General features: G+C 46.0%; 2 long non-coding RNA genes across 2 annotated transcripts in view; both read right to left on the bottom strand.

Annotated features, from left to right (window-relative positions):
- LOC311607601 overlaps positions 1–25,271 on the bottom strand; it is a 311,851-nt gene that overhangs the window by 197,604 nt on the left and 88,976 nt on the right. The window lies entirely within an intron of this gene.
- The window catches only part of LOC311607598, a 32,247-nt gene continuing 16,063 nt past the window's right edge, over positions 9,088–25,271 (bottom strand). Inside the window, exon 2 of the long non-coding RNA XR_014782649.1 lies at positions 9,088–9,203. This is a non-coding gene — a long non-coding RNA (uncharacterized lncRNA). The remainder of the gene's footprint in view (positions 9,204–25,271) is intronic.

The following is a 25,271-nucleotide window of genomic DNA, read 5'->3' on the forward strand; positions in this document are numbered from 1 at the left end:
AGGGAGGCAGAGGCAGGCAGCTCTCTGTTGGTTCTAGGGCTGCAGAGAGAGTTCCAGGACAGCCAAGGCGAGTTAGCGGCGCTCAACTGGTGAGTCGAGATCCCTTTAGAGTTGAACGGTCCTTTCACAGGTGTCGCCTAAGGCCATCGGAAAACACAGATATTTACATTACGATTCATTGCAGTAGAAAAATTATGAAGTAGCAATGAAAACAATGTTATGGTTGGGGTCACCGCAACATGAAGAACTGTATTAAAAGGTCGCAGCATTAGGAAGGTCAAGAACCACGGTCATGATTGGTGGTTGACCCTCTTTCCGAAGATGCTCACAGACACGGGCCACGGGTTTTGCCCTGGTGGCAAGGTATGCCTGGTGCAGCCCTGACGTTCCTGACAGAGCAGCTTCTGCTCCACACGCCCGCTACACAGTCTTAAGGAAGCGATGGGCCTGAGATGCTAACTTGGAGGGAAGCACAGGCTACAGAGCAGGACCTCGGGGACGCAGAGGCAGGCAGATCTCCGTGAGTTCGAGGCCAGTGTGGTCAAGAAGGCGAGTCTAGGACAGCCAAGGCTACATAGAGAAACTCTGTTTCCAAAAACCAAAAGAATCCTGGGTTAGTAATTAGTTCCAATTCTGAAGCCCAACTATGGAGGGGGATGGAGGGGGATGGAGGGGGGAGAGTAGAGGAGTGGGCGTGGGGGCGGGGCCTGCTCACTGCTTCCTTACCATCCTCTTTATGCATCTGATCTTCATGCTGCCCCAAAGTGTCCTCATTTCTTTTGTCCCAGTTATTAGCATTCCCCCAGACCTTGGTCCATACACATTAAGAAGAGTAAGTACTGGGGCTGGAGAGATGGCTCAGCGGTTAAGAGCACTGTCTCCTCTACCAGAAGTCCTGAGTTCAATTCCCAGCAACCACACGGTGGCTCACAACCATCTAGACTGTGATCTGATGCCCTCTTATGGCCTGCAGGTGACCTCCAGATAGAGTGTTTATATATGTAAAATAAATAAATAAATCTTAAAAAAGAAAACAAGAAGAAGAGTAAGTATTATCTTGCGCTCCGGGAAGTTCTACAGATGCCACCATCCTTTCCTGTCATCTGGGGATGGCAGAAAGCCTCGCTCTGTCATTCTCCAGGTTGCATGAGGGCAGAGTGAGTGCGGGGTGGGACAAGGTCTTCCTTAGGGAGCTTATTTATTTACTTATTTTATTTTGCTCCTGGGGGTTGAACCACAGAGTCCTGCACATGCTAGATGTGTCCTAATCTTTGAGCTGTTGCACTAACCCTTGGGATTTTTCTTAAGAAAGTCTTGTGATGTAACTCAGGCTGGCTTTTCCCAGCTGTACTTCCCAACTGCCAAGCCTCTGCCCTGCCGTCGTGTCTAGCTATGAAGTAACCAGAGAGACATGAACCTTAAAAACGCGGGTGCGAAGCCTAGACACCGTTCTCTCTCTCTCTCTCTCCTTATCTTGCCTCAGAAGTACTTGTATATGCTTTCCCATCCTTTTTGTTTTTTTGTTTAGACAGGGTCTCATCCTGGCCTAGAACTCAATATATAGGTGTCAACCTCTGGTGTCAGCCTCCTGAGCACCGGGCTTATAAACCTGGGTACTTGATTCTTGTAAAATAGTTTAGCTTGGTCTCAGAGCCGTGGGCACACAGAAGAGCTCAGCTCTAGGTAACCTTTGACTTTTAGACTTTGACCTCGGCAGATCACTTGGAGACAGTTGTGTAACTGAGAGTCAGAGGGCAGTGCAGTGGAACGAAAGGATAAAATACGGCTCTTTAAGAAAAAAAAAACAGCAGAGCTTAGGTCTCAGGCTCTTGTATTCTCTGGAGTCTGGAAGATGAGTGCTTTGGGTGGAATGTGTGAAGCCATTCAGGATGAGCGTCCATTAAAAAGAAAGCCAGGCTCGAAACATCCCAAACAGACTCTCTAAGTCAAAGGTTCGGAGCCTAGCTTCTAGACTTCTTCCTAAGTCCTGACGGAGAGATGGGAAATGGGAGTAGTAACAGATGGAGGGGAGAGGGCAACAGGAGGAGAACCCCCTCCCACCCCTCCCCCTCCCCCTTCTCCTCCCCTCTGCCCTCCTACCCCCCCCCCTCTCCCCCATGCCCCTGCAGATGCTTGGCTAATGCGAAGGCTGTATGTAGGCAGACAACGAAGGCTGTATATAGGCAGTCATCAGATAATTACAAAGGGGAAACATTAACTTTGGGACACGATTTGCCCAGAGCGGCTGCCTAGCATGATCTAATTGTCGGGCTAACTAGCAAACCTTCATTTCACTTGAGGGTGGGGAGTTGTGGCTGGTTTTATGTCACTGGAAACAATGTTTAAAGGCATACAGTATCTCTGGCTAAGGGCAAGAGAAGACCCCCCACCCCCACCCCCACCCCAGTCTTCCCTACTGACTCTAGCTGGAGAGAACGCCACATGCAATCTGCCAGCAGCCCTCATTCTGTGCCACAGGAGGATGTATGTTCTTCACGCCCCCATGATGCATTGCGTTATGGGTGATTTAGCACTACCACAGATTTAAAACTCCCCCATCCCTTGGTTTCATTCATTAGTGATGGGAGGAAGATTATGGCCTACAGTCACAGTCTTCATAAAAAACGAAAAAGGAAATTGGCTGGTCTCTCTTTATTTATTCATCTTCGCTGACTTCCTAAATTTTCCAAATTACCTACAGGGTTGTAGGCCCACCGGGGTAGTTAGCATTCTATTGATGTGGGAGTCCGGTTCCTGCTCCCCAGGCCTCAACTAGAGGGCCACGCGGCTTTCTTTAAATTGAGCCTCTCAGGGCAGGCCAGCTAAGAGTGGCCTGACTGACTCCTATTCAACCCTGATTCACTGGGGCTACCTGTTCTGTGGTTTAAAATGGCGGCCCATTATCCTAAGAGTGGAAGAAAGCGCAGTAGACGGCATGGGAATAAAATAACTCTGCAGTGTGTTGTTCTCAGGGCAAAAGGGTTTCATGTCGAACCACACAACAAAAGAGTGGAGAGAAAGTGCTTTTTGTCACCCTGGGGGAGAGAATCTGCCTCTTTGCCAAGACTCTTCTCTTCTTGGAAGGGATGAAGGGTTTTAACAGAGTAAGGGGAAAAAAAAAGGACAAGGAAGTCGGGTTCATTCCCATGACTGGCTCTGCTGTTTCTTAGTGGGCATGGAAGGGCACTTGTACACATTCAGTCAATTACAAGAAAGCCGCATGTACTAGCTGAGTGTGGCGTGCTTGGAACATGTACACGGCCCTCCTTACCCTCTGAATGGTAAATGACAGTTTGGTAGAAGGGAACTGGTTCGCTTAGGTGGGACAATGCTAGCTGTGTTCCAATTCCCATTGTATTCTAACTGCGATCACCCTCCCTTAACGGGAGGCCTTCCTGGATAGACAGTAGTTAAATAAATCAGTACCTAGGAGGCTGGAAGATCCCAGATGCTGAGGAGGTCTGAGATCTAAATCCAAATTTAGATCATTAAGGGGGGAAATGGCGGTTGGTTTAGTTCATATGAATCAGGGTGGATTTCCACAGCCCCGAGATTCTCACACCACACGTGCCATAATCACCTGGGGGGCTTGCTAAAATACACATGGGAGGCGATATCTGCGCTGGCATCACTGGCCAGTGGTGCGCAGACTTAGGTGTGCAACAGGAACACATGCAAGTCTTGCTAACTCCACAGGGCTCGGCTCTGTCTCCCATGCCTCTGCTTAGTGCAGAGTACAGGACAGAACATGAGAGCATGCACTCCCAGCCGGTTCCCTAGAGCTGCTGAGCCACGCTTTGACAAACACCTCTGAGCAAGGTTAGCTAAAGGGTCTGATGCAGGCTGTGGAGATGGTAGAGTCCTTGCTACGCAAGTGTGAGGCCCTGAGTTCCAGCCCCAGACCTGTGAGAAACATCAGCGTGGTACAGGGCTGTGATCTCCGGACTGGGAAGCAGAGGCAGTTGGGTCTCCTGGACTGTTCAGCTGAGCCTACTTGGCAAGTAAGAGACTGGGCCAGTAAGGGACTGTATAGAAGAAGAAGAAGAAGAAGAAGAAGAAGAAGAAGAAGAAGAAGAAGAAGAAGAAGAAGAAGAAGAAGAAGTAGAGGAGGAGGAGGAGGAGGAAGAAAAGAGGTGTCTGTGCTCAAGGAACAAATGACATTCAAGACTGCCCTCTGCCCTACACACACACACACACACACACACACACCATCCAAAACACTGTCCTGGTTATATCAAACCTGAAGCACTAATGGAGTGTTGAGCCAACTGTGTGTTAGTAGAACTTCCAATGACCAACCCATGTTGACCAGGCGTGGGCTCAAGTTCACATCTGGATTCCATTTGTTCAAGACGTCCTGAGAGGAAAGATTCTTTTATGTGCCTGGCAGTACAAATTGGCACCATGGTGTCACATGGGCCTTGTGTGATAACAACCATTTTTCTTCCCTTAATTGTGCTTATGCAGTTCTGATTTGTTTTGATTTACAAATAACTCACCTGTAAAGCAGAATTGAATTTGACAAAGCACCCTGCCCCACTCCTACAATAAGCCGTGGGGGTCTTCTGTTCCTGAAGTTTCTTAGTATTTAACAGGAAATCACTTTGGACCAGGTGGCCAGCATTCTGAGTTGTTTGTCTGTGGCTGAATGCAACACAGGCGGGCAGAGGTGTCCAGGACCCAGCCATATGTAAATGCAAACAGTGCAGATGTCACAGGGTGACGTTGGAGGGAGAGGAGGAACCCGGAAGTCACTTTCTAGCTACTCCTTCTTCAGATAAGTAGCTGGGGCCCTGAGTGTTGGAAGGAGGGGACGCTGGGGGTGGGGGTGGGGGACACAAAATGCATAGTTGTAACCATGCCAACTATGATGGGTCTGGACACAGAGAGTTACCATGTGAGGAGCTGGTGTGTCCTGTTGAATTGTTGGATCGGTGCCACGCTGACTGGTGGACCTGCCCGTGAGAGCAGTGGGTGGAAGGAGCCGTCACTGGATCTGGCAGCCGAGTTGGGCGACCCCTTCCCCAGGATTTCCCAGAGTGCCTTGTCTTGTTGGTTGGGAGACCAGCCAACTTGCTGTCTGCCTCCGAGTGTGGGCGAGGAAATGGGAGGGAAGGGCGACATGACGAGTGAGCGGGAGAACAAAGAGGAATGGAAGAGCTGTCAAGGGGTCTGAGGAAAAGGCATCAGTGTAAGGGAGGAAAAAAAAAAGCCTACAGCAGACCGACACTTGCACGCACCACTTTTGTTTGTAGCTCTGGGCTCTCTCTGGGGTCCTCATCCTCCAATGTGTGTAGCCCCTAAGCTATGGCACAAGAGAGCCAATTCATAGGGCAGAGCTCCAAGGTGCCTCTGAGGGGCTGTACGGTCCAGTTGAGGGGGTGCTCATGTGCATTGCGTGTTGTGTATATGTGTATGTGGGCATATGTACTATGTGTGTATGTATATGTATGTGTGCAGTATGTATATATGTGTGTATGTGGATATATATGTATATTATATATGAATATATGTATGTATATTGCATATATGTATGTATGTGCATATATATGTATAATTGTGTGTATATATGTGTATGTATGCATATGTGTCTATGTATGTATGTGTGTATAAATGTGTATATATATATGTATATGTGATGTGTGTGTGTGTGTGTGTTGCTAGTGAGGAAATCAGAGAATCACACCCCTCTTCCAGGAGTGGGTTTGGAGAACATCTGCCCCATTGGACTCCACAGACCCAGCATCTTCAGGTGACCTTGGACTCTATAATTCCGTCTCTTATCTTTGTCTCCCACCAGAAGGATGCCAGAAGCTTCTACTCCATTCCATTTCTACGTTCTCTTCATTTGTGGAAACAATTCCTGGCTTCTCTATGATAAATACTCAAAGGTAGTTTTTGCTTACTGGTTAGGTTTCAAGATCCAGGCTAGACTTGTTATTTTTAGTAAACCAACGAGGGAGGTGGTTGAGGCTTCTGTAGGTTAAATGACAACCCAAGGCCATGGCAACTGGCAAATGACAGAATTACTATTCAAAATATGGCCTCGGAGTTCATAGTCTTACCACGCCCCACGTGGCCTCTCAGAAAGAATATGAAGCAATTACAAAGAAAGAAGGAAAAAATATCCTCATGCACGGGACAGTGCTAATGAAAATAGTGCCACGAAAACGCAGCTTTGAACCTCAATCTATGGTAGGGCGCCTGGTGTTCCGTGGACCCAAATCTCAGGGAATTAATTCCAGTCAGGCCCTGGTGCTAGTCTATGATTATTCCTCATTTTCTTGGTCGATCACAAGGGGTTACTTATTTTCCACTCGCCTAGCTGCAGTCGGTGAAAATGTGGCCTGAGCCTTGTGCTGGAACTTGGGTTGCTATAGAAACCTTTGACTAGAGGTGAATGGATCAGGAAGGTTTATTAATGAGAATTTCCTTGTACTACCTCTGGGCGCACACTAAGAAAGGCTCATTAGTTTTTGAACATGGGAGGGAGGAAAGAAGAGGGAGGGAGGGAGGGAGGGAGGGAGAGAGAGGGGGCAGTGGTCCTATGGCTCTCAGGTAGTGGACCCCAGTGTAGCAGCCTCAGTCTACCTACGTAGAATTGTTACAAAGGCAAACTCTTGCCTCATCTTGGACCTACTACTGAATTAAGAAGCCTGAAGTAGCGCCCAGAACTCTGTTTTAACAGGGCCCTCCTACCTGATTTGCATACGGACACAAATCTGAAAGCTGGCGGTACAAACTATAGCAGAGTTTCGATAACTGGGATCCCTGGACCGCCCTGGGTCAGCAAATGCACTCTCGGTGCTGTGTAGCTTTTTCTTCTGAGTCGAAGCATTCCCTCCTGGAGTGTGAGGACACCTAAGACTCAGGAAAACTACAGAAGGCTCAAGAAGCTCAGAATGTTTCAAGGTTCCTGAGTCCCTTCTCCACAGTTATGTGAATAGTAGGAGGGGACCTTTATCAGCGCCCCCCCCCACCTGAGTTCTCTGTTCTATGCTGCATTTGCCTTTGAGTCACTCTGCCTCATCAAACTGTGATTCACCAGATTAGGCAGGGGGAGAGGGGAGAGTAACGTGCTCTTTGGTCTGTCCTGGATGTGCTTTCTGGGGTAAAAGAAAAGTTACAGGCTATGGAGAGACATGAGATTTTGCTAGATAATAAAAATTACAAAATGCTTTATTTTGGCAGGTCCTCCTGCTCCGCCCCCCCCACCTTCTTGGGGGGCATTTTTGAAACAGGGTTTCTCTGTGTAGCCTTGGCTGTACTGAGCACTTTACAGACCAGGCTGACCTGGAACTCACAGCGATCTGCCTGCCTCTGCCTCTCGAGTGCTGGGATTAAAGGCATGCACCGCTGCACCTGGCTTGATTCTGAGTAATCTTTATGAACAAGTCTTGACTTTTTTTTTTTTCCATAGTTCAGGCTTTTGCTTTCGTGTTAATATAGAGCAGACTTTCTTGGCCATAGGTTTATGAGATGCATTTGTGCCAGGTGGAGGGGGTGGGTGAACAAAGACGTTGCAGGAATTTGAACAGTTGGCGGTGTCATGAACGAGACACTATTTGTAAGTCAGACAGGAAAGACCATGCCACAGCTGTCAATGTCTATCCAAGCATGGTACAACTTCAGAAAGCAGCAGCATCTCCCTTGTCAATTTAATGTTGATAACTTGGGTTTTTGGTGGGGTTTTTTTTGTTTTTGTTTTTGTTTTTTTTTTAGTTTTGAATTTTCTTAATTTGACAATATAGTTGCTTGCATGTATAAACCCCAAACCCTTAAAACTGAGCCTAGCCTTTAAGGGCTGAGCCTCCAGCCCTCTCCCGTCCTTTTTTGTTAATGCTGTGTACCAAACCCAGGGGCCTTGTGTGTGCTACGTAAGTGCTCTACCACTGAGCCCTGTCTCCAGCTCAGCCTTGGGGGTACCTAGAGAAAATATCAAGTTGAGATATAGTTGCATGCTGTAACAGCATGACATTTTAAGGTACACAGTCACACGAGCTTCGCTATATATGTGTTATACAATTTAATTTACCACCCTTACTAATTTCATCATGTTTTAATCACCTCAGAAAGAAACCCTGTAGTTACTAGCAGGAGTCCCTTGTCATAGCAATTTGTAGCAGCTGCTAATGGGCCTTTGCCATTGTGTGCTTACCTGTTGTGATGGTTTTCATATGTGACATCTCTTACCTACCGCGTTGTTTTAGAGAGTCATTCATGTTATAGTGTACAACAGAACTCCATTCCTTGTTTGTCACTGCATAATATACCACTGTATGAACATCTCACATTCTATTTATCTGTGTATCGATGGACAGACCTGTGGGTTGTTTCCACTTTGGGGGCATTGTAAGTAGTGCCGCTAATGATCATTCACGTATACGTTTTTGCATGGGTTTGCATTTTTAGTTTTCTTGAGCATAGAGCTAGGACTGCAGCTGCTAAGCTACTAGACAACTCTGCATTGAACATTTAGAGAAATGGCAAAGTATTTTCTGCAGTGGCTAGACCACTTCATTCCTGCCAGCCGTGAAGGGTCCCGACTCCTTCAATTCCTCTTGAGTGCTTCCTCTCTGTCTTTTCTTTTCTTTTCTTTTTTTTTTTTTTTTTTGAGAGAGGGTTTCTCTGTGTAGCCTTGGCCATCTTGGACTCACTTTGTAGACCAGGCTGGCCTCGAACTCACAGTGATCCACCTGCCTCTGCCTCCAGAGTGCTGGGATTAAAGGCGTGCGCCACCACGCCCGGCTTTTTTTTTTTTAAAGATTTATTTATTTATTGTTATGTATACAGTGATCTGCTTACATATACACCTGCAGGCCAGAAGAGGGCATCAGATCACAGCATAGATGGCTGTGAGCCACCATGTGGTTGCTGGGAATTGAACTCAGGACCTCTGGAAGAGCAGGCAGTGCTCTTAACCTCTAAGCCATCTCTCCAGCCCCCCTCTCTGTCTTTTTTTACTGTGGTTGTCTCAGTAGGTGTGGTGCGCTTTAGAACAGCATTTCTCTGTTGACTAATGATGCGAGCATCTTTCCATGTGTTTATAGTCTATGTATCTTCTTTGGAGAAATATTCATTTAAATCCTCTTTTCTTTTCTTTCTTTCTTTCTTTCTTTCTGTGATGTTGGAGAGGCAGAGGTTGGCTTTCTGTAGGTAGTCAGGGAAAAGGCCATGGTGACAACTACCAGTTGGACACATAGCTGTGAAGAAAACAGAGCACAGCTAGATTAACAGCCTGCAGGATACCAGCCAGCCAAGGCAACACCTGCAAGTTGGGCGGTAGCATGTTGGCCAGGGCCAACGGCTAGCTGACAGTCAAGATCAGCAAGTAAGAAAAAAGATCTAAGATGGCCAGTGGGGCGCTTCAACCACTGCTCACTGGATGAGCGATAAGGAAATAGGACTCAATTATTTCCCGGTGGGCAAGGAGACTGTGCACAGAGTGTGTCTCCCTCTAATTGGCTCGGCCCCAGGTGTGTTCAGAGAATGGACCAATCTCAGCAGAAGTTCTCTCAGTCTTTGTCCAGCGTCTACTACAGGTCTTACAAGGAGGCCTTCGATGAACACCTTTCCCTTTTCTCGGTACTCCTCCCAACTCTGAGTATTTTCTTTCACCTTTGCCCCTCTCGCATTCTACTCACTAAGGTTTGCTTTGCTCTGCTTATGCCCACACATTTCTGTGTGTTGACTCACCCTCGGTGTGAGACACGGAATTCAGAGTCAGTGTCTCAGGCTGACCTTTGGTGACTGTTGGATGCCCGGTACCCTGAATGCCTGAGTCACACAATCTGGGCTGAGAAAAGTTCTATTGCTTTCAAAGACCCACAGCATTGGGAGTCAGACCCAAGCTGTACGTGCCTGGTGTTGCTCTAGCATACCTCTTATTTAGTTTTAAATTGTATTATATGTCCTTTTCTGGTTGGATGTAATGATTTGTCTATTTTTGGTCAGTAGATTTTTACATATACATTATTGAAAATATTACTCCCACTGGGTGGCTTGACTTTTCATTTTGGTGAAGTGGTGTGTGTGTGTGTGTGTGTGTGTGTGTGTGTGTGTGTGTGTGTGTGTGTGTGTATTCAGGTGTATGTAGAGGCCAGATAAGAACTTCAGTTATCATTCCTCAAATGTTACCAACTTTGTGTTCTTTGTATTTTCCTTTTGTTTTGAGTCAAGATCTATGTGGACCAGGCTGGCCTCAAAGACACATTATCAATTGGTAATTCTACATATTACTAATATTGCTGATGTTCACATTTCATTGGCTACAGAAGGCCACATGGTTTCATAGGATTTACTGCAAACTTTATCCTCCCTCCCTCCCTGCCTGCCTCTTTCTTTCTTTCTTTCTTTCTTTCTTTCTTTCTTTCTTTCTTGTTTTTAAAATTACATATATTATCTGTAGGTCTGGCTAGCAATCAATCAAGATACAGACACTTGTTATATTTTAAAATAGCCTTAGTTAACCTGAGGCAGGGCAGATATCAATCCTCTAAACTACCTCCCATAGTGGGGCAGGCATGGGATCCGTGTCTCAATCCCACGCCATCTGCTTCCAATAACTTCTATCAAGCTACCTCCCATCCATAATCCCAAATACTTGCTAATGTTCTTCATCTGGGCTGGATTCTCCATCCACACAGGCCATGTGCTTCTCCTCCAGCTAACCCATGGCGGCCTTCCTCTCTTCCCTTCAGGTCTCTCTCCTTCTCCTCCTGGCCATCCTTTCTTCTTCCCAGAATTCCTCTCTCTCCTAGCCCCACCTATCTCCTGCCCTGCCCAGGTAGGATGGCTTTTTATTAAGCAAAAGGTGGGTCACACAGACAGCAAGCAGTAATTAGCATCAAAATACATCAGACCATCCCCCAAATATTTCTTTCTTTCTTTCTTTCTTTCTTTCTTTCTTTCTTTCTTTCTTTCTTTCTTTCTGTCTCTGTCTCTCTCTCTGTCTCTCTCTGTCTCTGTCTCTGTCTCTGTCTCTGTCTCTGTCTCTCTCTCTCTCTCTCTCTCTCTCCAGGATATTACTCTACTCTACTCCAGGCTGGCCTCACACTCAAGTTGCTCTTGTTTCAGTGTTTTGAGCAGTAGGATGGCAAGACACTCACCACATCTGGCCAAGGGGTGCCAATCTCACCATGTTTCTGGAAATGAAGAAAGCCAGACCAATTTGGTGAACACCGCCAAAGTTACCAGCACAACTGAACTCATATTTGAGAAATACCAAAGTTAACATCACCAGACCCCCAACATATCTGGTTTTTGTTAGAATCAAAAGGTTGTTTTGCTGGATGTGGTGCCAGAAGTCAGGGAACGGAGGCAAGGAAATCATAAGTGAGTTTAAGTCCAGGAAGGAGGGAGGGCACAGGGGCGGGGAGGGAGCAGGTGATGGAGAGAGAAGCGAGGCAAACCGAAAATCTGTTTTTCCTGAGACAAGACCTGCCCTTCTGTCCTTGCTTTTTCTCAGGGGTTTGTAGAAATGCTTAGATGAATTCTGACACCTTCCGGGAATTCGGGCTGTGATATACTCTTACTTTGTGCCTTTTACATAAGAAAATACATGATGGTTCTCAGAACTTGGAAACAGGAAGACAGTGATTTCTAGATACACTTCTGTGCTTTCCCTGTATTCTAGGGTGGGAAGTCTGTTTCTAATTTTACTTTTGTTGTAGGAGGCTCAGAGCTGAAGTGAACGACCATCTCACATTGTTCCCCTACTAAACCTCTGGTCTTCAAATACTAAGAATTTTTTTTTCTTGCCAGGCATGGTGGCACACACCTTTAATCTTAGCACTTGGGAGGCAAAGGTAGACGGATCTTCGTGAGTTTGAGATCTATCTGGTCCACACAGTGAGTTCCAGGACAGCCAGCACCACCTAGAGAGACCTTTTCTCAAAAAACATAACAAAACAAACAAAAACCCATACTTTAAAAAATTGTTTTTAACTTTCTTCTGCTATTTTTACTCTGTAATTGTCTTGGGGGGGGCAGGAAGCTATTTTATAAGTTATAAGTAAATGACATTTTTAACTTTTTTTTTCTTTGACAGATTCTCACTATATAGCCCTATATGGCCCAGAACTCAATATGTCAGGCCTACCTCCTCAGTGCTGGGATTAAAGGTATGCACCACCACATCTGGCCTTTTTAATAGATGCAATATTTGGGGAACTATGTCTAGTTTTCAAATATGAGAGATCATTCTGCTGTTTTTATGCATCAAAGCTACATTAGTAAATTTAAGGCAGAAAAACTGGTTGAATGTGAATAAAGATTTGGGGAGATGGACAAAGCCACTTTTGTTGTTGTTTGTTTGTTTGTTTGTTTGAAAGAGCCCTGGTTGTCCTGGAACTCACTGTGTAGACTTGGCTGGTCTCAAACTCACAGAAATCTGTCTATCTCTGCCTCCCAAAAGCTGGGACTAGACAAAGGTGGTTGCTGTTGTTGTTGTTATTATTATTGTTGTTATTGTTATTATTATTATTACTACTACTACTATTACTATTGTTATTTGCTTTGGGGATTGCATATCACTCAGAATCTACACTCTGGTGTATATAAGGTAATCATATCATAATCCTGAAAATGTGCATGCTGTTAGATTAAAAGTTGATATTCTGGGTAAAAATCCTCAGAAAACAATATTGGATGTGGCAAAGATGAGTAGGAAAACAGTAGCTGGTGCTTTTCAAGTCACTGGTTAGTGGTTCGAGGGCACTGTGCCTCACAGAGGCTAGCAGCATCACTGACATCCGTTTAACAGGTGAGAAGTCTGAGGCCCAGAGAGGTTAAGCAGGATTCGCAGTTTTTGTGCTCAAGGCTCTCTGTCTCAGGAAATCCCTCAGTCCTGAGCAAGTAGGTTGTCTGGTCACCCAGTTGCTACCCTGATGACAATGCCATCTTGCGTCCCTCCACCCTGACTCTTTCTGAGGCAAAGCGCTGTCATTTTCTTCATACTGACCTGGACCACCTTGGGGAGGTGCGGCTGGAGTGCACCCTCAGTGGTATTTGTCCCAGGGCTAACGTGTAAATAAGAAAGATTGGGTTTTCTGCTCTGTATCCATTTATTTTTGCTTGTAAAAGCAAGAATAACTGGAAGCTGAATAAACAGTATGAGGATTTATATCTTGATTTTTGCTCTGAGTGTCCTGGTGGCCTTGAACGTGCTCAATTGTCTGACCTATGGGAGATGGATGGGTATTGCTGAACAGCCCATTTTCTCAATATTCCTGGGCCATAATGTATTTCTCCAGAGTATGCTGGAGGCTTGCCAACCAGGCTTTCATGGTGTCTTACATTAGGAAGGATTTCATCCAAAGTTGATTGGACTTTGCTTAATATATCTTTAGAAAAAGGAATCCATCAAAATAGCCTATTTTTTCTTATCTTTCTAGATTGATGTTTGATCTGGCCCATTTGCTAAGTCTTGGTGCTTGTTTTAAATTATGCATCATCTTTTTTTTTTTACATGGTTTGACTAATATAACAAACTTTTATTCAAAATGAACATATACAATGTATCAAGTCCTATTGATTTATTAGAATATTTTCAGTGTAACAACATTATAATATTCATAATAACTTTCTTAAGCTTGATATATTACATAATTCTCCATCTATTGTACAAATATCATCTTTACCTATCAATTTCCACTAAATGATGGCACATAGCTGACTCAGATCAGTTAAACAACAAAAGTGTCTTTAATCTATAACAACAACAACAAAACCCCTTAGCAATCTAAGTTGCATTCCGAAGCTGCAGTAAAATCTTGAGAACAGAAGACTCAAGGTCAAAGAATTGCATTTGCCTAGCACTTGGTTTGTCCAAGGCAGTCATTTCGTGACGTCACATACTAGTTCTTTCAGTGGCTGCCAGTTTCTTTGGGGGAGGGGAGAGACAGAGACTGGGGTTTTCAAACATGGTTTTTTCCTGGATTTCAGTGGAATGTTTCCTTCATTGCCAAACTGAGAAAGAGCCATATCAAGATGTAGTTTTATTAGTGTTGGCTTTTCAGCGTGTACTCCATGCATCCTGTCCACAGACTGTTGGGAATGGCTTTGACTGTGTAACTCTTTTCCTAATTCTCTACACGGCCTCAGCTTTTCGTGGGAGGCCAGGAGGCCAGCAGTGTCAAAAGTGACGAGAAGCCAAGAGCATGGCCAATGCCAGCGCGTGGACAAGTATGGAGTGGTTTCGGGTTTGGTCTTCGAGTCAGCATGCTTGGATCCCAGCAGCAGCTCCTACTCTTGTGTGGGCCTTTTCTGTTTCCTGATCTGACCTTGTGGGATGGCTGTGTGTAAGCAGTTGAGCGCAGGGCCTGGTGTCAGGTGGCTTTCAATCATTAGCTATTACTGCAACTATGAAACGTGGAAGACTGACTCCTGTCACTTCCCAGAACAGAGCTTTTTCTTCTGTAATGGACAAACAATAGGCATTTGGTAGCTATTGTTTATATTATTCAAATATTAAAACATAAATTAGCATAGTATTAAATACACTTGAGACATCTTCCTGGACATTCTGTGCTTGGTTCCTTTTTGTGAAGGAAGACAGGCTTTCCTCTGTGGGCATCGCTGGTCCTGGGTGTAGACAAGAGCTACAGAAACTGTCCTCAGGGTTATCCAAGACTCCAGAATCCTTCTCTGATCCCTAGAGCTCAGACTGGCTAAGCTGATAGGGCAAGGGGGCTGACTTATGTGTGTGGGGTAGCCTGGGGCTTTTGGCTCATTTAGAGGAAGCTGGTTCAGATTGTTGGGTTGTTAAGTTCTTAGAAAAGCTGGTTTTGCTGTGTGTGTGTGTGTGTGTGTGTGTGTGTGTGTGTGTGTGTGTGTGTGTGTGTATACGTGCGGTGTGAGTGAATGAATGTGCCCATGTGTGCTACACCAGTAACTTAGAGATAGGAGCCAGGTAGGAGAGGTCATGGCGTTTGACTTCAGGATTGCCTGAGGGACATTCGGCTAGGGTTATTGCTTTACTGGTCAGAGCTGGGGAACTGACTCTCACAGAAGCTGAGGTGGAAACTGTGACATTTGCCTTTCTGCAGAGCAGGAAGGAAGGGAAAGAATTTAGGAAAGCCCACTTGCTGCCCTCTCAGATTCTCATTTTGAAATGGCATCGTGGTTTCAAAACATGCTCACTCAAAACATGCTCACGCTTGAAAGCTGAATGCATTGGCCAGGGCTGGTGTTTACCAGTGTGAACTTGTTCGGGCATCCAGTTGTGGTTTTTTGTTTTTATGTTTTTGGATTTGTGTGTGTGTGTGTGTGTGTGTGTGTGTGTGTGTGTGTGTGTGTGTCTGTATAACTGTTGTTTCCCATTCTTCTCTCCCAGATGAAGGAGATTCTTAATTTCTTTGTTTAAATTTTTTAATTAAAAAAAAAATTTTTTTTTTGAGACAGGGTTTCTCTGTGTAGCCTTGGCTGTCCTGGACTCACTTTGTAGACCAGGCTGGCCTCGAGAGGCAGATGGATCGCTGTGAGTGTCTTTGTTTAAAATAGATGGCAGGGTGGAAGCAGGGGGGAGCTTCCTGCCTCTAGCAAAGGAGGATGTGACCTGGGGACACACTGTGAATGGGTATGAGCTGAGAGAAGAGCTGGGTATCTGCAGCCACGGCATCACATGGATGCGCCAGTCATTTTTTAGGGTACTTTCGAGGTCATAGCTGTTCAGCTCTATCTTGTCCTGGTGGGGTGTTCTCATCCGGCCCCAAGGCAAGGATTCTGTCTTAGTTTGCTTTCTACTGCTCTAATGAAGATTATGACCAGAAGCGGTTTGGGGAGGACAAGGGCTTATTGGGTTGACATATGTAGAGTCAGTCCATGGAGGAAAGCCGCGGCAGGAATCTAGAGGCAGGAACTGAAACAGCAGCCACGGAGGAGCGAGTGCTACTTACAGGCTTGCTCCTCCTGGCTTGCTTGGTTTGCTTTTCTATGCGATTCAGGTCCACCTGCTCATAGGTGGCACAACCCACAGTGGGCTGGGCATTAATTTTTTTTTTTTTTTAAAGAAAGTCTTATAGGCCAGCCTACAGGCCAGGCTAATGGAGATGTTTTCTCAGTTGATGTTCTCTCTTCCTAAATGTTGTGTCAAGTTGATAAAACAACAACAAACAGCAACAGATCCTCTGGGTCTTAATTTGGAGCTTGCTGGCTTGGGCAAATTCAATCATCGTTCCTGTGAGAGTTTCTAGCCTTTGTTTTTGTTTGTTTGTCTGTTTGTTTGTTTGGTTGGTTGGTTGGTTGGTTTGGCTTGTTTTTTTCCGAGACACGGTTTCTCTGTGTTGTCTTAGCTGTCCTGGAACTCGCTCTGCAGACTAGACTGGCCTCAAACGCACAGAGATCAGCCTGCTTCTGCCTCCACAGTGCTGGCACCACCACTGCCCCACTGCTGGCTGGGAATGGTGCTATGTTAGGGGTCCCAGGTAAAATAAGAGACCTTGGCTAAGTCTAAACCATATAAACAAATTATTTTTGACATAATTATTTGTAAATATTTTATGGGACATGTTTCAAGAGTTGCTCATTATTAATCCAAAGTTTGAGTTTAGTTGGGGTATTGTTTTGTTTTAGCTAACCCTCACCACCCTGTTCCTTAAGGCTTTGATGGTCTGAGTTAGAGTTAGGTTGCAAATGCCAAGATGCTTGTGGGGCTAATCCTGATAAAGGAAACTTCACAGTCAGATTGATCTGGCTTCAGAGCTTGCAGCCAGAACTTGTTGATTATGGGACCACAGAGCTGAGACTCCGTTTCTTTCTTTTCTTTAAAAGGGTGTTAACAGTGACACTATCTCCTAGGGTTGTGCTGGAGGTAAATGAGAAAGGCAATTCAAGGCTTTTAGAGTGTGTTATTTGGTACACACTGAATTAATGATATTGCTTACTGTCTTTCAGCAAGCTAGTATTGCTTACCCCATGCCATCCACATGACCCTATGTTTCCCTTCAATCTTGCCTCATGCTAATGCAAATGGCAGTGTTTAATGCTTTCTTTTGACATCAGGGCTGGTTGGCTCTTGAGGCTCACTCTAGATGGCTCCTGGCGTGTTTCTTAGCACCCTGATCAGTGGCTGCAGTGCTAAGGTAGGGAAGGTGTGCTTGCTCTGCAAAGCCAGCTTTGCCCGAGTCTCTGTTCTCTTGGTCAGGCTGCAGCCCCGACGTCTGCATAATAGCATCGATGGGCCAGATGAGGAAGCATACTGGAGGAACTCGGTGTTACCAACCGCTCCCCGTGGATGCCATCAGGTTTTGTTGCTGTGGGAACATGGGTTGAAGCAACAAGAACTGCAGATGCTGTTCTAGAAACTTCGGTGTTTAGAAGAAAGGCTTGATTAGCTAGCAATAGCTCAGCATCCAGTAGAAGATGCTGACGTATGTATTACAATAAAGCAAAGAGGGGTGGATGGGAGGGCAGCTTTAATGAAACTAATGGGCTTTTAGAAAAGGCGGTAGGAGAAAGTTCCAGTGACATTGATTACACATAAGGAGAAGGAAGGAGAAATTGAGGGCTTGGAGCCTAGAGGCAGAGGCTGCCTGGGTGGGAATTGGAACCCCAGGAGAGGGGCCGAGCCAGAGCAGAGCCCTCAGCTTGTTCCTCTTCAAGGCAGCTGTAGCCAGCCTTGCCGCTGCCCCCAGAGAGTCAGCTGGCTGGTGGGTTGGCTGACAGGGGTGTTGCATGCTGAATTCTTTTCCAAGAAGGAGGAGGAGGAGGAGATGCCAGCTCTCCTATACATCACCCTCTGCCACCTGCCAAGGAGGCGAGATACCGCTGTGGAGAAAACAGCTTTTACTCATTCCTTTGTAGCAGGGCCTGAATACAAGCCAGAAGCGGTGGGGTTTGGTTAATAAGCCAGCTAGAAATCATGCTAATGGGAGTGCTATTGCTGGGAGCCCTCCAAGCTGGGAGTGTGTGATTGAATGTTGAGACTCTCAAGCAGGCTACCACCGCCCCCCCCGCCTCCCCCCCCACCCTCGCAAGGTCCATTTCACAGCCATCCAGGTACAATCACATCAGCATGTTCAGATGGGAGCAGCAGCGGAGACAAGGAGGGAGAAACAGAGGTTAGGATAGGAATCACCGCGAGGTCTTTTTGTGATGTGGTTATTGTACGGCTAGTCTGTGTGGGGGGGGGGGGGTATGGGGAGCACACAGACCATTACCCCAGACTCTCTAAATGGTGGAAGCTGACGGACCTTAAACTCAAAGAGAACAGGACAGTTACTAGTGACACCTGCAAGCCCAACTTGCTGGGTGGTATTTCCCATGGAACAATGTCTTCTCTCAGTACAGCCAAACTAGGTACCATACACAAAGGACCCCTCGTACTCAGAAGGAAGTCTTCCAGCCTGGGGGCCACTGGGGTTTGACACGGCCAGCCTTCTGCTCCTTGTGGGTTATCCTGGAGGCAGAAGAGGCAGAAGGATCCAGAGAAGCGAGGGGAGGCAGTCAGACTGACCCCTCCCAGCCTTACCAAGCCATCGTCATGGCAACCAGCAGCTTTCCTTTTCCCCACTCACTGGGGTTTCGTGCCTCTCCTTTCCCTCCTTGCTCCAAATTCATGTCAGCATCCCTTTTTGGCTCGCTAGTAAGTTTATGAGTCCAGTAGACTTAAGAGAACGCTTGGTTTTTTTTTTCCTAAGGCATGGCTGGCCGCTCCCTACTGCCTGCCCTCCTGAGTCATCCATTGCCCTGCCTAGCTCTTTGGTGAATTGGGAGGAGCAGGGGGAGACTTATGATAGGGAATCTTTAGCCTGGAGAGCCATTTCCATGTGCCAGAGCATTGTGTGGAAGGAGTGTGTGTGTGTGTGTGTGTGTGTGTGTGTGTGTGTGTGTACACGCTGGAGTCTTTCCCAAGGCAAGCTTCCTTTCCACGGCAGCCTTGCCTGGGACCACCACGCAGGGCACCAAGGATGTTCTGGGGCCAACACGAAGTCGTGTACTTTTCCTTCTTAGGGTCTGACAAAGAGTCCCACAGTGACTTTGTGTGATGAGGAAATGGGTCTTCTGCAAGCCGGTTTTTCAGCCAGCTCCATGGATGTTCTTGGGTTTACTAATCTGAGTGCCTTTCCTGGCTAATTCAGTCAGTGTGGAGAGTTGCTAAATCAAATCAGTTCCCTGCCCCTTTCACATTCTCCAAACTGTGAGAGCGAAAGCGAGCAGATAGGCTTTCAGATTAGAGATCTCTCTAAATGACCCCATTAGAAGGAGAAAAACAACCCCTCGGCAATCTCTGTTTGGGAGACAAGGATGATGCATCAAAACACTATACCTCCATCCTGCCAGCAAAGCGGATCTGTGGCTCTATTTATATGTAGTTACACACAGCCCAGCAGCCTTTGAAAATGCCTGCTTAATGAAATGCTAGGCTTGTATTCTGATGGGACTGTTGGGAATTGTTATGAGTAAACACGTGTACAGATTTATTTTCTTTCCCCCAGAGATCTCTCCGAGGTCCCTGAAGGCAAATATTTACAGGGTGTCCCCGTTTCTATTTCCCCAGCCTAATGTGGCACCAAGGCAAATGAGTGCCTTGCCTCCTTCCACCCAGCTTGTTAACATGCATAGAGACACGTTCCTCCCTGCCGCCTGTGGCATTCTAACTGTGCTAGGAGACAGCGCCTGGGCTGGGCCGGCAGCCACTTACCCAACATCAATGCAGGCATGGGCTTGCTGCTCGGATGCTGCGACTGACTGTGCACTGCCGGCGGCGGAGAAAATCAACTTACATCCGATGAAATGTTTGTCCTCGGGAAGTGCAGCCCTGTGTGGATCTACATTGCTGCCCTGGTGTTGGGGAGTGCGGGGGCGGTGGACAGAATTCTCAAGAATCCTGAGAAACCAAAGTCTCTTGAATTCTCAGAGTACTCTAGGAATCCCGGAAGAACTATCACATTATCAGTTTTTTTTTTCCTTCAGACTCTTAATAAATATTCCAAAATAAACCAGGGGTGCTAAGTCCAGAGTTAACTTTTTTTTTTAATGGTCATTAATTTTTTCTTCGTTAAGGGTAAAGACACAAGGAACTTCAGAATGCTATTAATATACACATTTTTCTTGAATTGCAAATTGGGAAATGAAACTAAAGTTACTTTAGAAAGGGTATGAGTGATCATTTGAGAACGTGCATCATCAGCCTAAAATGGGGTTAAGAAGGAATCTTGACAACCTGTTGTATCGCTTCATAGTTGATCGAGACAGAGATCTTAGAAACTGCTGGAAAGGTGGCTCAGAGGTTAAGAGCACTGACTGTTCCTTCAAAGGCCCTGAGTTCAATTCCCAGCAACCACATAGTGGCTCACAACTATCTATAATGATCCTCTTCAGGCCTGCAGGTGTTGGAAAACATTTACATCTTGAACTGCGAAAGTAAGTGCTGTAGCCTACAGAATGCTATCTATTGACCAGAATTTGGCACACAAATCCAAGGACAGACTAGAAAATCCTGCTTTGGGGATTTGGGAAGGATTATGGCAGTTTTGAATGCCATTTGTGTAGGAATAGCAGCGAAGTGCCTGCAAAGGGACCTGACTGCTGCTGTGTGGGGCAAGATCCAGCTGCTGCTGGTTTTCAGGGCCTGGTTGAGAACTGGGACGGAAAGCTCTGACGAACTTTTCTCTGCTTCTTGGGAAACTCACAGGCACTGTGGGGGAGTCATTCCCAGATGAGAGAAGGGGAGTGCAGAAGGCCGGTGAGTTTTTTGAGAAGCTGGCAGCCCAGCAGACATTCTGGCGCCAGCAGGACACCCCTGGAACTGAAGGCCTTTGTACCAGGAATAAAGTGCCTCTTCCTTGAAGGAGAGGGAGTCCTGCCACTTGGAAGCAGTTGGTTGGACCTGGGTGCAGAGGCTTGGGGGAAGGGCCTGAGAACTAGAGAGTAGACAGAGGAAATCCCGAGTTCTCCAGGGCAAGACAAGCTCTTAGGGGTTGGAAGCTGATAGTCCAAAAACTTCTTTACGGTGACACCCTGGGAGATGCCTTATTTAGGGACGCACTGAAAGAGTTGCGGTTTGTCTTAGAGAATGGAAGCATTTCCGAGTGACAATTTGGAGCATCCCTAGATTGCCTAATTGGTGGGGTTCAAGACGGCTTCACTTAGCTCCTACGGAGATGATTCGCACCTGGCATCTGGGCCGCACACGTTTTACACAATGTCTGCACGAATATCTGTTCTTCAAACTCGCAACGCAACTTCCCAAGCCACTGTCTGGATTTTGTTTTCAAGTCTCAGGGATATGGGAACCAGAAGGATGCTCCCAGGAGAGAGTTTTGGAGCGGCTGCGAGGAAGGCGGGGAGCCAGGTCTGGTGGCTGGCGCTAGGCAGCCTGGCGTGGAGCGCGGCCAGCGGTGGGCAGCTGCGCAGCGAGGGCCCTGCAAGGCTGTCAGGAGTGGGCGGTGCCGGGAGAGCCGCGCTCTAGGACAGCTGGCGCTGCGAGAGCAGCGCTGAGAACGCTGACAGGTTCTGCAAATAACAGCTGCGGAACAATCTTTCTGTTTGGACAACGTGGGAAGGGCCATTGTTCACAAATTGGTCTCTTCAATAACACCTGCATGCACAGTTAATAATCTATTGTCGGTCTCCCTTGGCTTTCAAAGACAAAAGACAGCAGCGGAGGGAGGGGCGAGAGGTGGCTGCAGAGAGCAGAGCAACTTGGGGAACCAGGCAGGGTGCAAGTGAGGGCTCCGGGTCCTGTTCCCGGATCCATCTCGGTTGTTCACGGCGGGTTTGCTTTCATTCGTTTCTACCGCTTTTATCCTTGCGGGCCACCAACATCGCTGCTGCGGCAATGCATCATTTCCTATGCAGTTGCTAAGCGCCCTTCCTTGCAAGTCAGCGGTCAATACTGCTAAAGTGGCCCCAGGATAGGAAAGGTCACACGTGTGTATGTAAATCGAAAGGTTTATGAGACGCAGGTGGCTCATACTCCGCAGAAATTGCAGGATTAGCATGTCAAAGCCAAAATGAAACGGAGGTATCTGAGAACAGCCTTCCCCTAGCCCAGTTCAGTCTGGTACCTCCCGTGTGCTTTGCAAATTTGGAATGATATCCTCCCTTGCACTCTCCCATTTAAGCGCCATCAAACAGTGTGAGGTCTGCTGGGAATGCAAACCGCAGAGGAGCCTGAGACCAAGTGAGGACTTGGCTCCTGAGTTTGGGGTCTCACATCCTGTGTCACGTTGTCTCCCTTACACTGCTTTGTACAGCTACACCATTGTGGGAGTTATTTGCATTTTATTTTATTTTTTTCCCTTTTCTACCTTTATTACCAACCCAAGATTAGGCCATAGACCCATGGAGACGTCGGACTGTATCTTTCCCATACTTTCTGTACTGTGCAACATGGTGTCCCTCGTCACATGGAGTGATTTAAAATTGAATTAATTAAAATAAAACGAGGGACTGGAGCGATGGCTCAGTGAATAATAAATTTCTGTTCCCAGCATTGACATCAGCTGGCGTACAACTGCAGGTAACCTTAGCTCCAGGGGGTTTTATGCCTCTGGGGCACAGGTACTCACATGCATATACAAATTTAAATACAATAAATATTTTTAGAATATGAAATGAAGGCGTAGTATCAATTGTATGCTAGCCATATTTTAAATACTGATGTGGCGGTGTACATCTTTAGTCTCAGGAGGCAGAGGCAGGTGGATCTCTGTGAGTTCAAGGCCAGCCAGAGCTACAATAGAGAGACCCTGTCTCAAATAAAGCAAAGCAAAGCAAACCCCCACCAAAACAGCAACCAAAAAAAAAAAAAAAAAAAAGAAAGAAAAGAAAAGAAAAGAAAAGAAAAAGAAAAAAAAATCCAAGGGTTGTAGTCTTAAAGGTCCATAACAGATTGAGAAATGCCTTCTCTTGCCAGCTGTGAGGTCCTGGGACACAGCAGTTCATTGGGCTTCTTTGGTGATTTCATGGACATATTGCAGTTTGTTTATCTATTTACCTGGTGATCCGCTTTTGGGTAGTATGACAGAAGCTGTTATGAATATTTGCATACCAAATGCTCTTTGTGGGGACATGTTTCCATTTCCTAAAGGGGGACTTGCTGGGCTGATATTGTAGCTGTGGGTTTAGCACATTAGAAACTGCTAAAGTGTTTCCAAAGTGTCTGACATTTTGCATCCTTTTTAGCAAAGTTGCAGGAAACAAGGTCAGTATATAACGATTTTACTTCTACATGATATAGTCTTCGGAACTATAGCTCTTAAAAATACTGTTTCCAAAAAAAAAAAACAAAAAAAATAAAAAACAAACAAAAAAAACCCACCACACAAACAAACAACAGAACTGTTTGTGGCACTTAGGAGGCAGAGGCAGGTGGATCTCTGTGAATTCCAGGCCAGCCTGGTTTACAGAGTGAGTTCCAGGACAGCCAGGGCTACACAGAGAAACCCTGTCTCAGAAAACCAAACCAAAAACTAAGTAAACAAACAAAAACCAAACACTGCTTACTTGCTGGGGGAAGGAGAGACATTTTCTTCGGTGTTGTAGACATTGATAAGTTGCTTGTGGGCTTACAAATACCCCCTCCACCATAACCATGTAAGCAACCCTGATTAAATGCACTGAGGACATACCCATGTATGCACACATGTATGCACGCCTGCAGCAGCAGAAAGACTAGTTGGGAAGAGTCAGGAATCGGCAGGAGTTGAGGGCGAAAAGAGAGGGTAGTGAGCGGATAAATACGATTGAAATTTGCATGTGTAAAACTGTCATAATGAATCACATTAATGATATATCTAATGTATGCTAATAAAATTGTTTAAAACACCATTTATATATATTTATATATATATGTATGTATGTGTGTGTGTATATACATACACACAGTTAAATTTAGTAAATTATATGTTTGACCTGCGCATTGAAAACTACAAAATCCCACTTAAATACGTTCTATGCTCATGGGCTAGAAAAACTTGACCTTATTAAAACTATATCTTTCAGGATGGAGAGATGAGTCTGTGATCAACAGCACCTGTTGCTCTTGCAGCGGACTCGCCCCACCGCTACCCCAGACTCACATCTCTAACTCCAGTTCCAGGGGATTGGACACCTTCCTCTCCTGAGCTTCATGGACACCAGGCAGGCAAACGGTGCACATATATACAGCAGGCAAAACTCTCGCGCACACAAGGAAGTAAAATAAAACATAACAAATGTTTTAAGGATGATGTTTCTCCTCATGGCAAAGCTTTAATAGAAACTGACAAGTTGGTTCAAAAATTGATATTTGAATCCATAGAACTTAGAAGAATCTAAACAATACTGAGTAAGAGAATGAAGCTGGAAATTTCTCATGACTTCATCACAAGACAGAAAGCCAGAGTAATGAAGGCTCGAGATAGAGTTTAGAGCAGCGGTTCTCAGTCTGTGGGTCCCGACCCCTTGGGGGGGGGGAGGTTGAACGATCTTTTCACAGGGGTCGCCTAAGACCATCGGAAAACACAGATATTTACATTACGCTTTACAACAGTAGCAAAATTCTAGCTATGAAGTAGCAAGGAAGTAATTTTGTGGTTGGAGTCGCCACAACATGAGCTGAATTAAAGGGTCGCAGCGTTGGGCAGGTTGAGAATGGCTGCTCAAGCTAAGATGGCAGAGCGTTGGGCTAGCTCTGGGAAAGACTGGGTAGGAGCGGGTTGAAGGAGGAGCTTTGGCCTACCTACTAAGAAAGAATTTGTGGGGCCAGCAAAAAGGCATCATGGCAATTTTCACTAATTAGTTTGCTGTCTCTGCTGTGTGATGCAATTATTTTATGAGTGACGGTCCTTAATGCCTCTTATTTAATTAGTTTTAATCCGTTTACAAAGCCCTAATTAATAATTAAGAATGTCCTGCACCCAAAATAAAACACTTACGGAGTGCAGATCCAGCATCCATTTCCCCTCCGTAAGAGCGGTACTCCGATTTCTTCATGAGGAGCCGTTCCCTTCCTTTCACTGTGTGCAGTTGCTTCACTCATGGCGTTGGGATCGAACAGTCTTCTCTGCTCAGAGATGACCAAGGCCAACATCATATTTTCTGATTGGTTCCTAGGTTGTCACATGACCTAAGCTGAGCTAGTGTGAATAGTCTCACAACAGTGGGAAAGATTTCTAGCCCATGCTAAACCCGGAAGCTTTGTAAATGCCTCTTTATTGTCCTTCGGGAAGAGTTAGACCTCGCTTTAGTTCTTGGGTTTTTTGTTATTTGTTTGTTTGGTTTGGTTTGGTTTGGTTTTTCAAGACAGGGTTTCTCTGTGCAGCCTGGACTGTCCTGCACTTGCT

Source organism: Acomys minous, assembly GCF_964271855.1.
Source record: "Acomys minous genome assembly, chromosome: 10".
In the NCBI taxonomy this organism is placed as follows: Eukaryota; Metazoa; Chordata; class Mammalia; order Rodentia; family Muridae; genus Acomys; species Acomys minous.